Source organism: Lepidochelys olivacea, assembly GCF_965140295.1.
Source record: "Lepidochelys olivacea isolate rLepOli2 genome assembly, chromosome: 3".
Taxonomy (NCBI): domain Eukaryota; kingdom Metazoa; phylum Chordata; order Testudines; family Cheloniidae; genus Lepidochelys; species Lepidochelys olivacea.
The window spans coordinates 93,382,699-93,405,705 of record NC_140413.1 but is presented as its reverse complement, the minus strand read 5'-3'; the positions used below and the strand labels follow the sequence as shown (position 1 = coordinate 93,405,705).

Sequence of the window (23,007 nt, the reverse complement as noted above, 5' to 3'; positions counted from 1 at the left end):
CAAAGGGAGTAAAAAGGCTTCAACCTCTTGGTCACCTGTATTAAATGCAGACCAGATCAAAGGCTACTGTGTGATGATTGCTCTGTGACCCATGTGAAATGAGTTTGGTGATCTCAATCCAGTTCCCATCAGACAAGTGTCCACAGCACAAAACCATCACTTCAAACAACACAGATTGGCTGCCTCTCTGGAAGTCTCAGCAGAGAGGCCAAGGACTCACTTGTAATAGAGACTAAATTTCCCCTTCATGTCAGGATTTAAACTCAGTGGCATGGACATGTGAGGAAGCTCGCATTGCCAGTTTGTCACTGCCCATATAGTACCTCTCCTTTGAAGTCTCCATTTTGCAGGGACGACCATCTGACACTTTCACAAGCACTCGAATTTGCACAGAGCAAAAGCACACATTTCAACAAAGCTCAATGGGACTTTTAGAAGATTCTTCAGAATGGTCAGCTAATAATTATGTTTTCAGTAGTTGTCTCTCCTTCCCATTAAGCCCTACTGATCATCGTAAGATATTACAGTGACAGACAGTGTATAAAAACATGTCTAGCTAGCTAGATAAAATTAGCTACCCTACCTTGGGTCTGGGAGTGGGTGATTGGGAGATAGGGTTTTATCACCAAATACAGCACGTCTGACCACCCAGGAACACACATCCCCAATAATGTCACTTCCACACAGTCCTAATGGATTTTGAACAGGCAATATGGAAATGAAAGAAGAGAAGGGGAAGACATGACCCAAATCTGTTCCTCAAGCCTAGAAGAATCATAGAAATGTAGGGCTAGAAGAGACCTCAAGAAATCATCCAGTCCATCCCCCCCACACTAAGGCAGGATGAGTTACACCAAGAATGCATCTTTTCTTCTGGAGCTTCAGATCTAGAAGAAGAATCTGGCTGGGTGTGCTGACTCTAGTCATGAACTAGTCAAAGGACAGCTTGCTTGACTGCAGAAGAGCTTGCATACCAGACAGGTCTAACTTAATCCCATGCTTTCTGCTATCTAGTTTAGAAAGTTCACTCAAGTGTTGCACTGCCAGGGGAACACTAATGACCAAAGAGAATAGAATCTCAATTCCACTCCTAAAGACATGCTGCATGAATTAATCAATTCCTCACAAAACTCTTTACATTTAAAGTTTCATACTGTAGAGGAACGTTTCATACTTGTAGGGGTGAATAAACTTCATCATCTCCTCCACCCTTTGGGAGGTAGAATGGATTTCATAATCCTGTTACAGCAGATGAACATGAGGTCTGTGTAGGCACATTCAAAAACACAGGGCTTCAGCTGCCATGGAAAAGGCATGCCTGAGTCCACAACAATATGTGGACGTGGTATATGCAACCCATGGTATATGCTAACGCCCCAAACTCCAATGTCAAGATAAATGCCAGATCAGCAAAGGAGTCATTTGCATCAGAACTCTAAAAGTTGCTTTTTATTGATGTCTGATTTTTTTTTCTGAGAATTTTTTTTTTTTACCGAAAGTTGGGAAGAAGAGAGATTATACATCATGACAATAGTCACAGCTCTGCAGCATGCCAATTGCCCATACCAGGACTGCTGAACCTCTCATCTTTCTGTGGCTGAACAAAATAGTTTAATGAACATTAGTCTCAATTCACTGAAATACCAAAGTATAATCAACTGAAATAAAATTATAGGGAAAGGTAGAGCTTCCAAAATTAAAAAAAGAAAAAAATCTTCCATGGACAGGAAATGTACAGAGATTGTAATCTCAATCAGAACAATAAGAAACTAAGCTTTTCTGTTCGTTCAGGGCTCCTGATCATCAAACTGTTTTAAAAGTTAAAGCTGCAGTACTTTCTTGATTAAGATCTAAAAATATTTTGGTATAATGACAATCTGGCAAAGAACCTCCACCCAAATAAAGATTAAAAAGTGGACAAAATAAATTAATCTTACTAAAAAACCTTCCATTACCCTTGTCAAGGTTCCTCCCCCACTCTGAACTCTAGGGTACAGATGTGGGGACCTGCATGAAAAACCTCCTAAGCTTATCTTTACCAGCTTAGGTCAAAACTTCCCCAAGGTACAAAATATTACCCCCGTTATCCTTGGACTGGCCGCTACCACCACCAAACTAATACTGGTTACTGGGGAAGAGCTGTTTGGACGTGTCCTTCCCCCCAAAATACTTCCCAAAACCTTGCACCCCACTTCCTGGACAAGGTTTGGTAAAAAGCCTCACCAATTTGCCTAGGTGACTACAGACCCAGACCCTTGGATCTTAAGAACAATGAACAATCCTCCCAACACTTGCACCCCCCCTTTCCTGGGAAATGTTGGATAAAAAGCCTCACCAATTTGCATAGGTGACCACAGACCCAAACCCTTGGATCTGAGAACAATGAAAAAGCATTCAGTATTTTACAAGAAGACTTTTAATAAAAAATAGAAGTAAATAGAAATAAAGAAATCCCCCCTGTAAAATCAGGATGGTAGATATCTTACAGGGTAATTAGATTCAAAAACATAGAGAACCCCTCTAGGCAAAACCTTAAGTTACAAAAAAGATACACAGACAGAAATAGTTATTCTATTCAGCACAATTCTTTTCTCAGCCATTTAAAGAAATCATAATCTAACACATACCTAGCTAGATTACTTACTAAAAGTTCTAAGACTCCATTCCTGTTCTGTCCCTGGCCAAGACGACCACAGACAGACACAGACCCTTTGTTTTTCTCCCTCCTCCCAGCTTTTGAAAGTATCTTGTCTCCTCATTGGTCATTTTGGTCAGGTGCCAGCGAGGTTACCTTTAGCTTCTTAACCCTTTACAGGTGAGAGGAGCTTTCCCCTGGCCAGGAGGGATTTCAAAGGGGTTTACCCTTCCCTTTATATTTATGACAACCCTCGTCACCACTTCTGTGGAATTCCTGCATATAATAATCAGAACAAGAGTTATACTGAATGTCCAATCTGAAAATGAGAAACAATGGACTCATAATGTTCAAGTCACATAACCCACATGGAACTTTGTCTTATGAGTTATGGATGGCAGCATCACTGCTCATTTCTCACACACCATCATAAGCTGTTATATTGTGTACCATTACAGTGATTTATGCTCAGTAGGCTTTTAAGGGACATCATATTTAATACTATCTACCAAAATGAAACCATATTTCATGTTATTTTTGAATTGCTTTACAAAACAAGGACAAGGCTTTTTAATTTTCACCCCTATGAAAGATGAAGTATTCCAGAGGGAACTAGACCTTGAGTGTCTCTCTGAACAGAGGATGTGAGGCCATCTCTAAGCAGACGCCAAAGTGTTCCCAATCTCAGTCTGAATGGCCATGAAGTGGTCACAAATCAGCAGAGATTATAAAGTAATCCAAAGCAGCAAGTTTACTAAGTGACATCTGATTTTCATTTAATTAATGTATAATTTATTATTAATTATTATTATTATTGATTCCTATATTGTGATAACATCTGTAGTATGATAGGCACTTTCCAAGCACATAAGATGACAGAATCCCTGCCATGAAGACCCTACACTCTGAAAGACAAAAAAAAATTAAAGGGAAGGGTTGATGGCTGGCACAATTTGTTTGCTATGCTTTTGTATTGTTTATTTGATCAACTGTCCCCACATACCCTCTTTCTTTGAGACTATTAGATGACTATTGTTTAGGCTTTTATGGCAGAAATGAGTCTTGGAGTGGGATTTGAAATATGACTGACTGATAACTTGATGGATTAGCTTGCTTCCATGCATGGGTGGTGGGGGGAGCACTGAAAAAAGCATAGAGACAGTTATGGAGACATGGATTAATGAGGCATGTGGCTGTCATCATTGGCAGAGAGCATGAGGTGACAGCACTGCAAAGAGAATCAGGTGGAACAAGTGGTGAGGGGCAAAACTGTGAAGAACCTTGAAGGTATTGACAGGAAGCTTGAACTTGATGTAGTGAATAAGTGGGGAGTCATATGGTCACATCAACGGACCAAGTGATCATGGCAGCGACATTTTTTTATGATGTGAGTCTACAGGGAGCCTGACCTCATTGACAACAATGACAGAGTGTGGTGGCAGAGTGAAGTATTGAAGTTCAGCTTTGACTATTTTAATTTTAAGTTGATGAGGAGACATCCAGACATGTCAGACAAGAATTAGCTTCAAATAGTTACAGGAATGCCTCTGGAGAGTGCCCACCTCCATCAACTTTTTGGGAATGAGGCCATAGGATCTGGAACAATTTACAGTGGTCCTTCCACCACCTTGGAGAGGGACAATATGGTTTCTGTTGTTCAGTAACCTGGAGAGAGTTGATTGCCCTTCTTGCCCACAGGAGTCGTTGATAGGTAGGAAACAGTTCTAAGGAAGGAAATTGTGATAGGGTGTCCATACAGCAACACCATTTTTGAAAGACCAGTTGGGCATGTTTACACTGGGGATGCATCACAGTAGTGATTGTACCTGTGCATTCTGGGTCTTCTGAAGCACCTATTCCATAATGCTAAGTGCTGTTGCTAGGACTAGGATCTTTGGAGTAAAATACAAATGCAATGCATTGCATTGTGGGGAAAAAGGCACAAAACCTGGCTGAACCAAGGGACCTGTAATGATTGTGATTTTCTGTTCACATTGGCAAGAAGCAAGTATAGCCAATATTTTTAAACACCCGGGACAGCTGTTGTTGCAAACTGAAGACACTGACAAGCTTTGCAAGGCATTCCAACCAATTGTTTTTGAAATGCCTTTTAAGAGCCTCAGACATACCCACAACTAGCAGTCTGTCTCTGATCAAGAGTCTCAGAAATGGAGTAACAAGTGAAGTTGATTGCAGACCAGCATGGAGGTGAATGCACTTAGCTGTATGGAAGAAGCTGGCATCTTATATGCCCACAATGTACATGGCTCAAAGCTTTCTTCAGCACTAAACTCCCTCCCAATTATTTTAAAGATAAAACACATGAATAAAAATGAATTTTGAAATCCCTGGTGCAAATATAACTAACTTGTTAAATCCCTTTAGCTGGTTTCAAGAATTTGCATCGGAAATGGATTTTATTTATTTGTGTCGCTAAGGGATAAAGTTTTAAAATTGTTCCAAGACAGCTGTTTCCATTTTAGTTGTTGTAAATGGATAATCATGGAGGCATGACACACACAAAACAGGTGGGGACTTTAACTCTTCCTTTCTCCATTCATATTCCTCCCTCACCATGCATATGCTTACTAGAGCTGTGCGAAGCTTCCCCAACAAAACCAAAACAAAAGCTTCCCTCATTTTGGGTTTCATTCTATAAGCAAATTTCACTGACATTCTCTCCCAATGAAACTGGGAGAGTTTCAGACTACTGATAGGCCTAACACCTTTCATATGGTTTCAAGTTTCCTTAGGACTTGGTGAAGAAAACAGAATTTCCTTGATGACATCTTTTCAAAAGGGATGGGGAATGTAGGAACAGCAGATCAAACAGAATGGGGAGGAGCTGATTGACTGGTAGCAGCTTACTGCCCCACAAAGATGTCTGAAGATAAGCTGGTAGCAGACCACTGGCCCCAGACTCCAATGAAGATAACACCAAGTAATGAAGGTCCTGGATGCTTTTAAGTTGGCCTATGTGGGGGAAGATCCTGAGGTCATATGGTTTTGCTTTAGGGTTTAGATTAATCCAAGTAGCAAAGCCAAGTGAAATGTGCCCACCTGTAGGACAGACTGAAAGAGGCATGTTTCACATAGCTCTAATGCACACTCATGTCTGCCTGAGGAGAGTCCTACTGTTCACTTAGAACATTGTACTAAGTGAACAGTAGGGGGATTTAGTCAAGCCACTTCCATTGACTACCTCAGGTAGTTCTCCAAACCCTGGAGAATTCTGACCAGATGGCAAAGTTAGTTCAATCTTCCTTTTTGCGAAATGTTTTCTTATGTTCACTCATTAATATATATATATATATATATATATATATATATATATATATATATATATATATATACACAAACTGAGAAAATGATCAAAATACCAGCTCTGCAATACTATTAGAATGATTTATGAAATAAATTAATACAGCCCATAGGGTACCTTTCATGGTTTAAAAGTGCCCTCTCATTCACTGTGAGTGGTTCTCTGTGACATGGGGCATAAAATGGCATGCATGATTGCATGTTTTGTATTAATAGGCAAAAAATGAGTAGCAATTTGCCTGATTCAAAGAAACAGGATGACATTTTAAAGAGATGGGGAAAAAATAAACCAAATGGGAAGGTGCTTCTCAAAAGCTCAGGTTTCTTCCCAAGTGACCAAACAAACCTGAAAGTACAAAATTAATTAAATGAGAGCACATTTATAATAAGCGAAGTTGAGTGTATAGTTAGAAAACTGATTCATGAATAAATGCACAAATGCCAAGTTCAATTTGCTCTGGTTTGTGAGGCTTTTTGCTATTTATAATTATTTGGATAATTAATTATAATTATAATTATTCAGGTTTTTGCAAAATGTTCATCTATCCCAAAGTTTAGCACAAATAATTATTCATCTTAAATTTATATTAGAAGTGCATTGTTCACTATCCTTCTGTTTCAAAAGTTGGCTATCCAATCAGTGATTCAACACAACTCTCATGTGACATGACTGGTAAACCAGCTGCTTCCCTCCAGCTCTGCAACAATTCCTGTTCTCGATCAGACTGGGGTAAAAATCCTCTGCTGTGGCTGATGTTGCTGGATGCCCCGTCCCTAAGGCCTGGGAGTGGGTGACGTTCATCTGCTGTTGTCCCACCCCAATAACCCGAGCCCCTGTTGTTGTTGTTTTTGGTCCGTAGGGAAGGGGAGCAATAAGAAGGAACCAGCTGGAGCACTGGGACCCAGGAAAGCAGTGAAGAAATGAATTTGGGTGGTAGATTCATAGCTTTTTTCCCCTCCAGCACTGGATGGTCTGAAGTCCAGCAGGACGGGGAAGTTTCTGTGACATCTGTGGGGATAGATGAGACAGGGTGGATCAGGGAGACAAGAGCATCTCTGGGATCTGGAAAAAGTGTGGCATTTGGAGGCAGTTGAGTAATGCTTACTTGGACCCATCTGGTGCTAGAGTTTATAAAGCCTAGGAGCTTAAGTATTTTTGTTCCTCATCTTCGAGTCATGGTTTCTCCAACACTCTACTAAGTACTGTGTCTGAAAAGGGTTGGTGTTCCACAGCACTTCAGTGACCCCACAAGGGACAGTGGCAACTACAGCAGGACAGGCAGCAGCGGAAACAAAATCAGCTAAAACACAGTGGGGCTTGTACCAATTGTGTGTGCCTGTGTGTAATCCGAAGGAGGGATGTGGGAACACATGGGGGATCAATTGTTGTGGGGAAAGCAGACATGATCAATCTGTTTGGAAGGGGAAAATGAACTGGTGCATGTTGAGGTGAAGGGGCAGAGAGAGAAGAGGGAAAATAAATCTCTCTTTCCATTTCCTCAGTCTCTTTCCAGTCATTGTTTATCCCACCCAATCCTCCTACTCTCCCCTCTACCCAGACTCGCCTAATTTTTTCTACTAACACCATTTAAAGTCTTTTTCGCTCTCATTTTACAATATAAAGGAGAGTAAGATTGAAAATGAATAAGGAGGGAGCACCTTAATCCCAATGGGAGAGAAGAGATAGAAGAAGCTCCATCTGCCACCAGAATCATTGCACCCATTTTCTGTCCTCAGCCCAGGGAAGGAGGATCTGCCATCTACCCTGCATGCTACTGGAACACCTTGCCATGTCACAGGAAAGGAGCTGGAGGCCTCTGCACCATCAGCAAGAACTTCATTTCAAATTGATGTACATTTAACTTCTATTGGTGTTTTGTTGGGTGATGGTGGTAGGTATGGCTTTATCAAACCAAATAGGCTCATATTTTAAATAGCCCTCCAAAAAACCTCTAAATATTGTATTAGGCAGCTGTTTGACCTTATGTGTTAATATGTTCATTTAAAATAAGGGACAACTTTTTAAAATAATCAAGTCAACAAAATCAGAGACAGTCTGAAATTAATTTGCTCTGTGGTATAGTATTGTAAGGAAACTATATTATTATTTATTCAGCATTGAGAGTGTGCTTGCTATTGTACAGGACACAGAATTAAATCCAGTCCCTTCTGTAAGGCACTTACATCTATAAAAGGTGGATAACACCAAATACTTTGAAAAATCTAGAGGACATGGAAGGTTCTACCAGAGGAACTTTTATACACTCATGCACATGTCAATAGGTGGCTGATAGAATATTTATTGATATGCTTTCTAGTTTGTGGGCTTCATTGAAGTAGAAAGTCTTGAGGAGGGATTTGAAAAAAGGGAAATAGGAAAAGATTTAAAGAAATTAAATATGCAGGGGGTTTCAAAAAGGGAAATATGGGATTATATTTTAAAGATAGGAAATAGAAGAAGCTAATAAAACATATGCAGTGCATTAAAGAGTGGAAATGGGTTAAAATAACAATTGAGAACAAATTTTAAAAAGTAAAATAGTCATAGATTATAATGACATAGCAAATGTTATTAAACAAACAGTAAGGAGCCATGGGTTAAAATAATTAATCTTGTTTTTAAAGCTAATGATTCAGAACCATCAAGCTGTTCACACAGATAAACTATATAACCATGTATTTTTATTACAGTTACCTTGTGCCTCCATCCTTCTTTCCTCTTATTTCTCCTGATTCAAGAAAACATCCTTATTCAAGACATAAGAATATGTTTAAGTACTACGGAAATCAATGGGATTTATGCACATCCTTAAAAGTACCAGCTTCTAGGGTAGAGGACAAGTTACAGATACAGGGAGAGGATGGAAGAAGGCACAAAGATAAAAGAGATGAAAGGAGAGATGAGTTGAGATTCAATGCACATTTTTCAGTACATTTCAAACACTTATTTAACCAATGCTTGCATTCACCTTTAATTGTTTTCTTCTTTGTACTATCCACTGCTAAACAAGAGGGATTCAAAATATGAAGTCTAAGCTAAAAATTAACATCAATGGTTGGAATAGATAATTCCGGGAGCATTTATTTTGTATGCACTGAAATAAGTGTTAGAAATAATGTTTCTATTCTCATCATGCTCCCCTGGAGTATGCTTCTGGAGAGACTAAAGCAGCAAACAGCAGATCAAATCTGGACAATCCGGAGCCTGGTTACCATGATACCGGAGCAGTATTCATTAGGTCTTCACTTTTCATTCTTCAGCATAGTGTTAAGGGACTGTCAGCAGCAAAGCACTTAGTAACAGAGAATCTCGTGGCCTGTCACAGGGCTGACATTATCTGTTTCCAAGAAATGCATGTAGATTCCTTCTTTGCCAGTAGGCTGACAAATAAGAGACTATGACATTGTTAGCTAGAATCTTGATGGAAAATATGGCAGAGCCATTATGTGAAATCTGATATTGATTATGTGGAGAATTTACCCCCTGCTTGACCTCGTTATGACATTGCAAGAGTCAGTCAGCTTAAAGTTGCAAATGTTTATAAACTTTCTAATGAAGCCTGGAACACCCCAACTTTACCAACATTTCAGTATCCATTCAGGGGACCTCAATAACCACCACACCTCATGCGACAACAGAAAGTCTGAAAAAAATGGACTAAATCACACAGATGGGGCTTCTATAAATGATTTATATCTCTTGCCTGACCCTAAGCAGCCATCCACCTTTTTCTCCACGTGATGGAGGATGAAGAGAACACTCCATCACTAGGAGCTGGACTTTATCACTCTGTTCTTTCTTTAGCAGCTAATGAAACTAGTGAAATGTTTTCACTTAAATGATACATGTGTATCTCTGAAGCAGTCGGTACATCAGGAATGGCCATCATTCACCACGAAGGGTCCCTTGCAAGTGTGGCAATGTTTGAAGCCTGGGGATCTAGTCATATCCTAGAAAAAAAGAGGATTCCTGAGAAAGGACCTCCCTACCTCAGGGGGACTGAGGCAAGCCTTGAGTCAGAGTAAAAAATTGCAAAAACTCAAAACAAGAACAAAATAAAATAAAATAAAATAACTAAATAATAATAAAAAAATAAAGTAATAAAAGGTCTACAATAAACCAGCAAAGTCTCTGCTTAGGTGGGGACTGTGAACTTGGCTTAGGCCAAGGCAGTTAAGAATGAACTGAGAGCGTTTCTTCCACAGAAACCCCTGCTTGAGGGGGGATTTGATAGCTGCTTTCAACTACCAAAGGAGGGTAGTGAAGCAGTGTAATGCATTACCTAGGGAGGTGGTGGAATCTCCTTCTTTTGAGGTTTTTAAGGTCAAGCCTGACAAAGCCCTGGCTGGGATGATTTAGTTGGGTCCTGCTTCGAGCAGGGGGTTGGACTAGATGACCTCCTGAGGTCCCTTCCAACCCTGATATTCTATGATTCTATGATCCTTGATATAGGACATGAGGCTGCGTAGGGTGCATGTAGGAGCCGAACAGGCACTGCTACCTAAAATCTCCGATTGAAGGCACATGGCATACATACAGATTCTACTTGAAGAAAAATCAAATGTGGAATCTTCCAGGTCATTAGTCATTAGGCTTCCAGCCCAGAGAGACCAGCTCTGTATCTTTTAATTTATTAGTCGACAAAACAACTTTCTTCCAAGTCTGTGTACTCAGTTTGATTAGTTCATTGTCAACTGTGGAACTTGAACAATAAAAAAGAAAAAAAATACCCCCAAATTACTTATACAATGACACAATGATAAATTATACATCATAGTATGGTAATAGAATTTACCAGCAATTCTGGCTACACCCCAGCTGGAAGACATCCCCTTCATCAGAGCATACCACACAAAATCTCATTTAAATGTCTATGCATAATTTGCCATCTGAAAGTTTTAAACCAGCTGCTCACAGACATGCTTATTTTCTGTAACTTCAGTAATTCAGACAGAATATTTCCTTGAGCTTCTGGGCAGAGTTAGGGACATTGTTTTTCTCTTCTCCAGACTCTATTGTAATTATCTGAGGATGATCTAGCACAGAACCTGCCATTTAAGCTTTCATTCAAAATATCCTCATACACCATAAAGCAAAGTCCTTTAGGTTGGTTTAGCTTTAGCAGATGCGTTATTATAGGCCCTTCAGCCCTCTAATCAACATGCATTAGGAGCTTCTTTTAACTGCTGTGCAAAACCATTCAGGCTGTAGAGCGGATGATTTTTTTCTCCCCTTCGGTTTCAAATAGAGTACTCATGAAAGATTACTCAATGTAACAGAAAGAGCAATAACAGTAGCTTGAATGAACATGTTGGCAAGATTCAACTTTGTTAGACAAACACCAGTCAGGGATAGTCCTTCCTCAGAGCAGGGGCCTGGACTAGATGACTTCTGGAGGTCCTTTCAAGCCCTACGGTTCTACGATTCTATACAGTTCTGCCAGTGCACTTCAACCCTCACTTGCAACTTCTGCTGCCCCAGTCCTTGGCCTCTTGTTCACAGTCTGTCTAGCTAATGCCCAAGTAGAACAAGGAGCACCGGAATAAGTACTGGGTCTATGCAGGGGGAGTGCAGGGGAGGACAGAAACTCTGGTGCTTCTGTGGAGCATCTTTTTCTTGCCCATCCAGCCATTGCAGGCATTAAACATTTATGTTTGCTTTTTTAAAATTATGTGAGAAACTGGTTAGTTTTTTGGGGTGGTTCACCAGAAATTATCTTATGAGAAAGCTGTCCCTACACAGATGTTTTGCAATGTGATTAATTTTAGGCCAGCTCTCATAATTTGTGAAAATCTGGTGACTGCATTTAATAATTAATGACAACCACAACAGCCACAGGAATAAAAGATAACTTTTAAATGGCACTTCCATCAGAGGATCTCAAAGGGTTTGTCTATGCAGCATTTTAAAACCCACAGCAATGAATCTGAGAGCCTGGGTCTACAGACTTGGGCTTGCAAGGCTAACACGATGGTGCTAAAAACAGCAGTGGGGACATTGTGGCTCAGGCTGTAGCTCAGGCTCTGAAGCCTAAATATCTACACTGTTGTTTTTAAGAGATGTAGCACAAGCCCTGCATGCCTGGGCTCTCAGACTCACTGCCACAGGCTTTAAAATGCTTAAGACATACCCAAAGTGTCTCATGAACAGCCTCACAATTTCTGCCAGGTAAATAAATATCATCATCCCCCTTTTACAGATAAGGAAAGAGGGGCAGAGAAGTTAAATTAGTCACAGTAAGCCAGCACCATTACTATAACCTTGGTCTCCTAATTCCAACCAGTAAGGCCTTGTCTACACTACAGAGTTTTGTCAATGGAAGTTACGCTGATGATCTAAAGGTGCTATAATTTCATCACCTGTGCATTTCACACAATGCTCTTTTTGACGGCAGAGGACATCCACAGTTGGTACACTAGCATCAATGGTGAGAGCAGTGCACTGTGGGTAGCTATCCCACTGTGCTACTCGCCATCTTCTGCAGCTAGGAGTTGTGGAATGGATCGCAGCACGTCATGGGTGTGAGCTCAACATCCCATCATGCATATTTCCATCCCATCATTCCATTGGCTTCCAACTGCATTTCACACATTTTTCAGTGCCCCTGTTTACTATGCACCCGCCATCTCTCTCTGAAAGGATGGATCCTGCACTGCTCTCTGTTGCAGTTATGAACACATCGCGGATGGTCCTGTAGTATATTATGAGCACCCAATCTGAACAGGAATCAGAGTTGTCTGACCTGCTCTATGTCATGGGAAGAAACAACACCAGATTACTTTTGGCATTTATGGAGCAGCTGCACATGGTGGACCGTTGATTTTGAGCTTGGGAAACATGCACTGAGTGGTGAGATCACATCATTATGCAGGTCTGGGTTAATGAGTAGTGGCTGCAGAAAGCCATCTTCCTGGAACTGTGTGCGGAGCGCATCTCAGCACTGTGGCACAAGGACACCAAAATAAGAGCAGCTCTCTTGGAGGACACGTGTGTAGCGACTGCTGTGCGGAAGTTGGCAACTCCAGACTGCTACCAGTCGGTCACAAATCAGTTTGGAGTCAGGAAGTCCACCACTGGGGCTGTGTTAATGCAAATGTGCAGGACCATTAATCACATTCTGCTATGAAGAACTGTGAGTCTTGGAGATGTGCGTGAAATAGTGGATGGCTTTGTGGCAATGGGATTCCCTAACTGCGGCAGGGCAATAGATGGCAGGCATAACCCAATTTTGGCCCCAGTCCATCTTGCCATGGAGTACATCAACAGAAAAGGGTACTTCTCTATGGTATTTCAGATGCTTTTGGATCACCATAGGAATTTCACTAACATCAACGTGGGGTGGTCAGGGAAGGTGCATGATGCGTGCATCTTCAGGAACACTGTCCTGTATAGAAAGCTGCAACCAGGGACTTTCTTTCCAGACCAGAAGATTCCAACATAGGATGTTGAAACACCCACAGTGATCCTGGGAGACCCAGTATACTCCTTACTCCCATGGCATATGAAGTCTCACATGGGAAATCTGGACAGCAGCAAGGAGTGCTTCAACAACAGGCTGAGCAGACGCAAAATGACTGTAGAATTTGTGTTTGGCAGATTAAAAGCATACTGTAGCTGTCTTTATGGCAGGTTAGACCTAAATGAGGAAAATATTCCCAGGATCATAGCAGCCTGCTGTGTGCTCCATAATATTTGTTAGGCTCAGGGTGAAAAGTTTCCCCCAGGGTAACGCATGGAGGCCAATAACCTGCTGGCTGATTTTGAGCAGCCAGATACCAGGGCTATTGGAGGGGCACAACAGGAAGCTATTTGAATCAGGGAGGTTTTGAGGCACCATTCTGACAATCAGAACCAGAACTGTGTCTTTCTATACAGCACCCTGCCCTGCTTTATTAAGTTGCCACCTTGCATGAAAATTTCGATGATTCCTGCCCATGATCTGTAGTCTTTAAATGTGCTAGTTGCCACTGTGTATTAATTCCAGCAGCAACCACCATGTTTAGGAGACAAATAACAGTATGTTTTTATTAAATACCAATAAACAACACACACAAAACTCTTGGTGGAAAGGGAGATCACAGTGAAGGACAGTGTAGGCTCTCCGAGCAGTGTGTAACTCCAGCTATCATTTTGGAAGTTGTCTGAAGGGGTGGAGTGAATGGGGTACTGAGATGGGCCGGGAGGTTACAAGGAATGTGTGGGAGGAGTTTGGGGAGCACATAGCAAGCATTTCTGTATTGGCTGCAGGGGTGAGGGTGAGCATGCACGTGTTCTCCCTGAAACATGATTAGAGACTACAACATAGAATCATAGAAGATTAGGGTTGGACGAGACCTCAGGAGGCCATCTAGTCCTCTTTGCTCTTCCTTATCTGGCAGAGGCACTCTGCAGGTATGTAGAGGGTGGCCCTGAAGGCCACATCTGCAGAAGAACCAGAAACAATAAACAGAAGCATGATTGTTAGTGCGCTCACAGCATCAAATCATTATAGTAAAATGCACCTCTTTTTAAAATGCACCTCCCTTGGCAAGCACACAGCTCAGTGAACACCCTAAACATGCAGAGTTCGGCTAGGGGAAGGATACTAAACAAAGGGAAAAGCGTTTAGGCAGTTTTTAAAAAGGGATTACTGCAGGTGAGGAGAGACAAAATTGTAAATTCTTCTACCATTTTTCACAGGTGGGGGTCACTGAAGCTGATATTTCACTCCTGAGGGTAAGCCAGGATGCCAGGGTGCATCTTTTGCATGCGTGTGGCTTCAAACCAGGTCCCTATGCTTCTCTCCTGTGTGCCACTTTGGTCCCTGCACAAGTAAAAGTTTCATACAGTGGGGGGATGGAACAAAGAAGCTCTTCCAGGGAACCTCCAGTAGAGGATTGGTGAGTACCTAGAGACCTCCTAGAGAGCTCTCTGGAAGATTTCCATGAAATCTCGGTGTGCATTAACACACTGTTCTGCTACACTGCTTAGCTGCACAGGGGAATATGAAACATACGCAAACACAGCTAGTCTTGTATATTTCTATCTCTTCACCCACTTCTAGAATATAACAAAGCAAAGGACTGCTCGACCTGATATATATGAGCAGCATCAACTTAAAAAGATCACTTACCAGATCTCTCTCTCCTGCATCATGAGTGCCAGAGATGGCGTCTCCTGGGTCAAGAAGAGGTCCTCGTTCGCCACGGTACTGGATAACCTTGTCACTTGTCCCATCTCATCCTCCAACTCGACCTCCTCATCCATGACTTCATCCTCAGGGTTGAGTATGCTGTCCGCAGTCCCCAGCCCACTGAACTATCCACAGGGCTGTTGGTGGTGGAAGGGAGGTAGCTGCCAAAGATGGTGTCCAGCTTCTTGTAGAAGCATCAGGTCTTCGGCACAGCATCAGAGAGACGGTTTGATCATGAGAAATCTGATCACAGGTATAGAAGTTCCTATGTCTAGAGTGGAGCTGGGACTGCACAGCCTCTTCTCTCCACAGTGCCATCAGATTCAGCAATTCAGGTGTGCTCCAAGCGGAAGAGCATTTGCTGCGTGGCGTGCCATGGTCAATTGGGAAGATGTGATATGAACTGTCCATGCCAAGGAAACAGAAAGTGAAATTTCAAAAATTCTTGGTCCTTTAAAGGGGGAGGGACTGATGCCTGTTTACCGGGCGGCAGAGCAGTGGAGTTCAAACTGCTGACCAGAGCAGTCAGGATTGGCATTGTGGGACACCTCCTGGAGGCCATTTACAGTGACATAACCAAGCGCAGTGTCTACTACACTGACACTTTGTCAAAATAACTTTGCTGCATAAAGCTCTACACCTCTTGTCAAGGTGTTTTTTGTTTGTGTGCAAAGCAGGAGAGTTTTGTCAGTGGAAAGAGCATTGTAGTATGTACAGTTCTACTGTTATGTCAACAAAGGCTGACTTTTGTCAACAAAACTCTGTAGTGTAAACAAGGCCTAAAGAACACCACCACTTTTAGTGTCTCTTAAACTGCTGAGTATGTTCTCATTTTCTCCTATTTCTGTGGCCTGTTGAATAGCCTGCTGCATAGAGTTACATTATCATTAGAAAGTGAAAGAGTTTATTTACAAAATTATAATGCAATATAAGCACAAAATTTCACAGAGTATAACTCAGGTCTCAAGGATCAGGAACAGAAGAAATGTTTTGGAGTACATGAGATACAGGTTCAAATGTACACTTATGCTACACTGGTAGTGTTGTTTAATTTTAGATCGCTCCCTTTTAGTGTCTTAATTTTGCTCTACAGACCTGATTATTATACTCAAGGCTAAGTGAATCTACATTCAGATGCAGGCTTCCAGGGGGCACTACATTAATCTTCAGTGCTATTCTGTCCTTTTCCTCCTTTTGTTCTTTACAAACTTTTTTAGTTTTAAAAGCTACCTGCCAAGATTATACTAAAAAAAAATCAGAATTTGTTTACAAAATCCCTAACTAAGTCAAACATATAGGCCATGTCTACACTTACTGGGGATCAATGCTGCTGCAATCTATGCAGAGGGGGTCGATTTAGCAGATCTAGTGAAGACTGACTAAATCAACCACAGAGCACTGTCCGGTCGACTCTGGTACTCCACAGGAAAGAGAATAAGGTAAGTCTCCGGGAGAGCATGTCCTGTCAACACGGCATGGTGTAGAAACTGCAGTAAGTCAACCAAAGCTACATAACTTAGGTCAACTTGTCCCAGTAGTGTAGACAAGGCCATAGATGGCTATTTTAAAATGTGGTTAGCACTAGAGCTTGCAAATAACTGGTTTTGGGGGTTTGCTGAAAAATCAGGGGGAAAAATTGATTTGACCCAAACCAAAGCTGAACATTCAAATAAACTTCAGCAAATTAGAAAAATCAGCAAAACATGTATTCAACCTGAAATGAACCATTTCATTTCTTGGTACTTTTTAACATAAAAGAAAAGGAAATAAAAGGCTAGATTCACAAAACAGCTGGAGGAGAAACTGCCACTGCCTCCCTTCTAACTTTTAGCGCAGTGGTCAAGGCACTAACTTGGACATGGGTGACACTAGTTCTATTTCCCTCTCCTCCTGAAGTGGAGCAGATACATGAACTTGGGTCTCCCATGGAAGTCTCCCCTCACCATCAGGCTATAGAGTCATTCTCACTCTCTTCTTTGTCCCAATCACTATACAAGTATTTTATACACCATCATGTCCTCTTCTAGCCATTTTGTGAATGGCATTTAAATCCCCAAAATAAAATAAAGTACTGTTTTGGTTGAAACAATTCAGGGAATTTGTGTAAATTCAAAAATAGTTTCAGATTGACCAAAACTGCATTTTTCAGTAAATAAACTATTTGGTTGAAAAATTTCACCCAGCTCTAATTAGCACTAATTCAGTAACATTAGAGCCAATCATTAACCCACCCACAGAGACAAACACCTACAAGATCTCTGTCAAGCTTTCTTACAACTACAATACCCACCTGCAGAAGTAAAGAAACAGATTGATAGAGCCAGAAGAGTTCCCAGAAGTTACCTACTACAGGACAGGCCTAACAAAGAAAATAACAGAACGCCACTAGCCGTCACCTTCAGCCCCCAACTAAAACCCCTCCAACGCATTATTAAGGATCTACAACCTATCCTAAAGGATGACCCAACACTCTCACAAATCTTGGGAGACAGGCCAGTCCTTGCCTACAGACAGCCCCGCAACCTGAAGCAAATACTCACCAACAACCACATACCACACAACAGAACCACTAACCCGGGAACTTATCCTTGCAACAAAGCCCGTTGCCAACTGTGCCCACATATCTATTCAGGGGACACCATCACAGGGCCTAATAACATCAGCCACACTATCAGAGGCTCGTTCACCTGCACATCCACCAATGCGATATATGCCATCATGTGCCAGCAATGCCCCTCTGCCATGTACATTGGTCAAACTGGACAGTCTCTACGTAAAAGAATAAATGGACACAAATCAGATGTCAAGAATTATAACATTCATAAACCAGTCGGAGAACACTTCAATCTCTCTGGTCACGCGATCACAGACATGAAGGTCGCTATCTTAAAACAAAAAAACTTCAAATCCAGACTCCAGCGAGAAACTGCTGAATTGGAATTCATTTGCAAATTGGATACTATTAATTTAGGCTTAAATAGAGACTTGGAGTGGCTAAGTCATTATGCAAGGTAGCCTGTTTCCTCTTGTTTTTTCCTATCCCCCCCCCCAGATGTTCTGGTTTAACTTGGATTTTAACTTGAAGAGTGGTCAGTTTGGATGAGCTATTACCAGCAGGAGAGTGAGTCTGTGTGTGTATGGGGGTGGGGGGGATGTGAGAACCAGGATTTATGCAGGAAATAGCCCAGCTTGATTGTCATGCACATTGTGTAAAGAGTTGTCACTTTGGATGGGCTATCACCAGCAGGAGAGTGAATTTGTGTGGGGGGGTGGAGGGTGAGAAAACCTGGATTTGTGCTGGAAATCACTTTAGATAAGCTATTACCAGCAGGACAGTGGGGTGGGAATAGGTATTGTTTCATATTCTCTGTGTATATATAAAGCCTGCTGCAGTTTCCACGATATGCATCTGAGGAAGTGAGCTGTAGCTCACGAAAGCTTATGCTCTAATAAATTGGTTAGTCTCTAAGGTGCCACAAGTACTCCTTTTCTATTAACCAACTAGAATCTCAGCTCCAGATTTCCTGCTGGCTATTTCAGAGCAAGTGACATCACAGCCATCACAATCATAAGGCAGTACATTGGAAAAGCTAAGAAACTTTCTGGGCAATTCCTGCTGCTACTGCTAAAGTATTGGCAAAATTCCCATTGACGTCAATGGCAGCAGGAGAAGGCTGGAACACCTTCTTTCTCAGCAATGTCCTTTTGGACTAAAATTAATCAAACATAATTTCAGCCCTCAAATGAACATCATTTTTAGGGTGACCACATTTCCGAAAAGGGAAAATGGGACACCGCCTAGGGCTAGCCAACACCCGTGCGGGGCTGGAGTGGCCCGAGATACTCGCCTGAGCCCTCCCTCTCCTCATGTGGGGCTGTTGTTTCCCCCCACACGTTCCTCTGCACCCCACTAGGGGTTGTAATCCACTCTTTTGGCAAAACTGGGCAACCGGTCATCAGCTGGCAAGAGCAAACGGGACAAATGCAGGTTTTGCCAAAAAAGTCAGCATGGCCGGGACAGGGTTTAGCAAAGGGACTACCCCGACCAAAACAGGACATATGGTCACCCTATGTTTTTCTTGATAGTTTCAACAAAAGTGGGTTGAGTGGCTATTGAACATGAAAGGATGCATGTGTGCATTTAAATAAAAGTAACTCAGAAACTAGCTAATTATTCCACTTACAGGTTTAGGCCCAGATTTTTAGGTATTTAAGCACCTATAGAAACAGAATGGTTCCTAGTGGGATTTTCACATGAGAGTTAGGCACCCAGGCACTTTTGAAAATCCCACAGGTGCCTATCTTTAAAAATCTGGCTGTTAATCCCTAATGACAATAGGTGCCTTAGACATTTATGAAGACATGTGGTTCACAAATTATTAAAAGTTCTAAGTGTGGCCACTAATTTTTATTAATGCTTTTGAATGTGAAAATTAATTTTCATTAATGTTTTTGAATTACTAAATCCAGAGCTCAGCGTCTGGCCAGCGCAGCCAAGCCAGTCACTGGGCAGATGCATGAAATAGCTGGGGAGTGACAAGAAATATTCCCCTTTAGGGTGGGGAGCATCAGCTGAGCCATTCTTTGAAGGCTACTTCAGTCAAATGACTAACATAACCTCTACTGACTCTCCATGGAGCAATGGAGAATCTGAATCTGTGCCCAATTCTTCCCCTTGTCTAATGATATGAACTTCCTGTAGCTTTGGCATTGACAGCACCATCCAAGATGCCCCTAGTGCCTTCTCTTCAACAGCTATTTTAGGGGACCAGAGACAGAATTAATTCCTCATAACAAAGGAACTCAGTATCCTAACATCACAGTGAAAATGAAATATTCTTTACATGGGCCTAGAGACTATAAATGGATTGACTTGCAAGACTTTTAGCAGCCTTTTGGGAAGAAGGTCACTTAAGTCCTACATAAAGATTCATGGTCTTTTGGTGTTCTCTTTTTCCTCTCATTAGAAAGGTTTTTTTCTCCTGTTTTGAATTCCAGAGTCATCCTACTGGTACCTAGCTCATCATCAGAGTTCAAGTACTGTGCTCTATCATGTCTGTCAATAAATCCTATTCTCTTTGGACAGTAATCTTCATCTGGCCCAGAGGATATGTCCTAATTCACATTCTTCTCCTTCAGTGTTAGAGCCATCCAGGACATTGGATATATACAGCCCTCTTTCCATGACATGACTTTAATCTCCCCTGTTCTAAAGATAATGATCATATATCCATCACCTACATCTGATTTGCCATCCTCAGTAACTTAATTTCCCATTCCAAGCCAGAAGGGTTTAATTTCCTTCTTCATTGATCTCTTGCTCTTGTAGTGTAGGGGGAAACTTTGAGAAAATTAATTTAACATCTTTCACTGTGTGGTATGTTTCTTTTTCTTTTTCTTTTCTTTCTTTTTTTTGAGGGGGGCATTTTTGGTGTTGATTACTTCATCAATATTATCATGTATTCTGTTTTATTTAAACTTTTTGCTACAATTTATATTTGTCATGCATATTCAGTGTTTCTGCTATGAACTGTTTCATTTCTCTTCAAGAAAATAATGTTTCATTCTTCATCATCTATCTAGTTAATTTATCAACACTAATATTTACTTGCCTTTGAGCCTTATCTTCCTGACGTCATAACTTTTGTTTTGTTGATAGCTAGTTTGCAGTTTTGATTTCAAAATTACTGTATGTCATCAGCACTAATGTCACTTGATTGAGTGCATCAAGTGCATTTATCTGCTTCACTGATCCTGCCTCCATCTTTGGTTAATGCATCATTCTCTGTAGGGACAGACTGATTCAAGTAGTAATCATTTACCAAATAAATTATTGCTGTGCCTCATTGATAGCGTGCCTTGAGCCATTTCAATTTAACATTTAGAAAGTTCAGCTCTCAGTCTTATGTTTACACACTTTCTTTGTGTCATTATATAATATTCCTTTCTATGGAGAGTGGAACCCAGAAAAGAATGAGTGTTAGCTTATTTTTTAAAAAAAAATTGCGGTGTTTTGCAAGTTATTAGACATATATTTACAATTTCAAAGAGTTACTTGAACAATTCCTTCTAATAAGAAGATTAGGTTTAAGGCTGTGTTAGTGATTCCTATAATTTCCATTTAAAAAATCATGACTTTTAGGGGTGGTTCCATAAAAAGCAATGATATTTTGCATCCCAGTCTTCCCACTGCTGAACAGGATTCTTCCACAAATTTATTATAAGTTTGGATATTTTTGGTGGGGTTTTTAATGTCAGATACTTTTTCAATGGAATTTTTGAAGGCTCTGGAGCAGTTTATCAGCACAAGTCCAATTAATGCTAAGTCACTTGGGTGCTTTTGAAAATCCTACCATTAAACTTTTAATGAACAACTATTTACTTTTTTCTAATGGTTAATAACTAATTATGTTGACTCATTAAGGCATGATTATCTGTTGGGTTTTTTTGTTGTTGTTGTTTTTACTATTAGGAAAGTGCAGACAGAGTTAAAGACACATCTGGGTTTTTAATTATTATTTTAGCTAACCAATATTTCCTCTATAGACTGTCCTCATAACTTTTTAATTACTCTCTTTGATGCTTTTACTTAATGTAATATTGCCGTGTCCTCTGATCAAGGTATGAAAAACTTTACCTCCTGGTACTGTTTGCTGCTGAACTTCAAAGAAGGTTAGGAGGTAGTCTTTCTCTGTCCACCTCTACTGTGGACCTCATCAGTCCCAAGACATTGAATACAAATACCTCGGATTGCAGGTATTCGGTGATCCCAGAGGATGAAAGTGCTAGTATTGTACCTGTGCATCTCATGCACAGTTGTTATTATTTATTTATATCACGGTATCACCTAGAAACCACAACCAAGAATGGCCTTATTGGGCTAGGCTCTGTACAAGTACATAGTAAGTGACAGTTCTTGTCTGAAAAAGTTTACGATCTACATTGGTAAGACTTCAGTGGGTGAAAGGAGAAACAGAAGTGCCTTGCCCAAGCTCACCCAGCAGGTCAGTGGCAGAACAAGGAATGCAATGCAGGTCTTTTAACTCCCAGTCCAATCGCCTTATTCACTAGACCATGCTGACACTCTGTGGAATCATGGCCTCCAAGGCACGTTGCAACTAAAATAGCTCGAATGATAGGTTGTAACCTGCAGCCCCATCTACAGAAAGGCAAAAGGAGTCACTGCCAGCCTCACCTGCAAGGGAAGCAGAGCCATTTCCATCATCCTTCTTTCCTTTTTCAGGAAGTGTTATTGATCTGCAGCCCTCCTCAGGACAGTGCAGAAAAGTGTGAAAATTCCTTATTTGTAGAGCTGGAAATTCCAATATTTCAAAATTTGTTTTCATCCTGAATTGAAACAGAAGGTTGAATTACAATACATTTTTTTTCTTCTGAATGAAAATTCAAAAAAAAAATTCCTTTTGGAAATGTCAAAACATCTTGTTTTGGCATTTTCAATAGAAATGAAACATACCAACATTCCCAAATCAACATTATATTTTGATTTGTTAGACTGACTTGAAACATTTTGTTTTGCTTGGGATGATATTAATCTGTTTCCCCCTCAGTTATTACAGTTCCTCATGCTCACACTCTCTTAGGCCAGACTTCGCAGCTGTACTTTTATCCTGAAAAATTGATTTTGGGATACTGCTATAATAATCTGCCTATCACCTCCTTAGTCTGTTCTTCTTGCGGTAAAAGTTTCCAGGGTTGTTAAGGAAACACTAAAGGATAGGGATATAACTTTCCAATAAAGTAATTGACAAAAAGTATTCTTTCCAAAAACAAAGTCACTTTTATTAATGTAACTAATAATCCCTAATACAATGTATCCTAAAAGTCCTAAACAAAACAAAATCCCTGAGACACAAATGC

The 23,007-nt window shown here is 40.9% G+C and overlaps 1 long non-coding RNA gene across 3 annotated transcripts in view; it reads right to left on the bottom strand.

Moving 5' to 3' along the window:
• The window catches only part of LOC311518968, a 96,144-nt gene that overhangs the window by 6,758 nt on the left and 66,379 nt on the right, over window positions 1-23,007 (bottom strand). For 2 of the 3 annotated variants that reach the window (XR_014711163.1, XR_014711164.1), the window contains exons 5-7: window positions 22,325-22,476; window positions 15,070-15,532; window positions 14,026-14,378 (exon numbers count right to left, since the gene is read on the bottom strand). This is a non-coding gene — a long non-coding RNA (uncharacterized lncRNA). Of the gene's footprint in view, window positions 1-14,025; window positions 14,379-15,069; window positions 15,533-22,324; window positions 22,477-23,007 lie in introns of those variants that run through there. The other variant, XR_014711162.1, reaches the window with a different exon arrangement.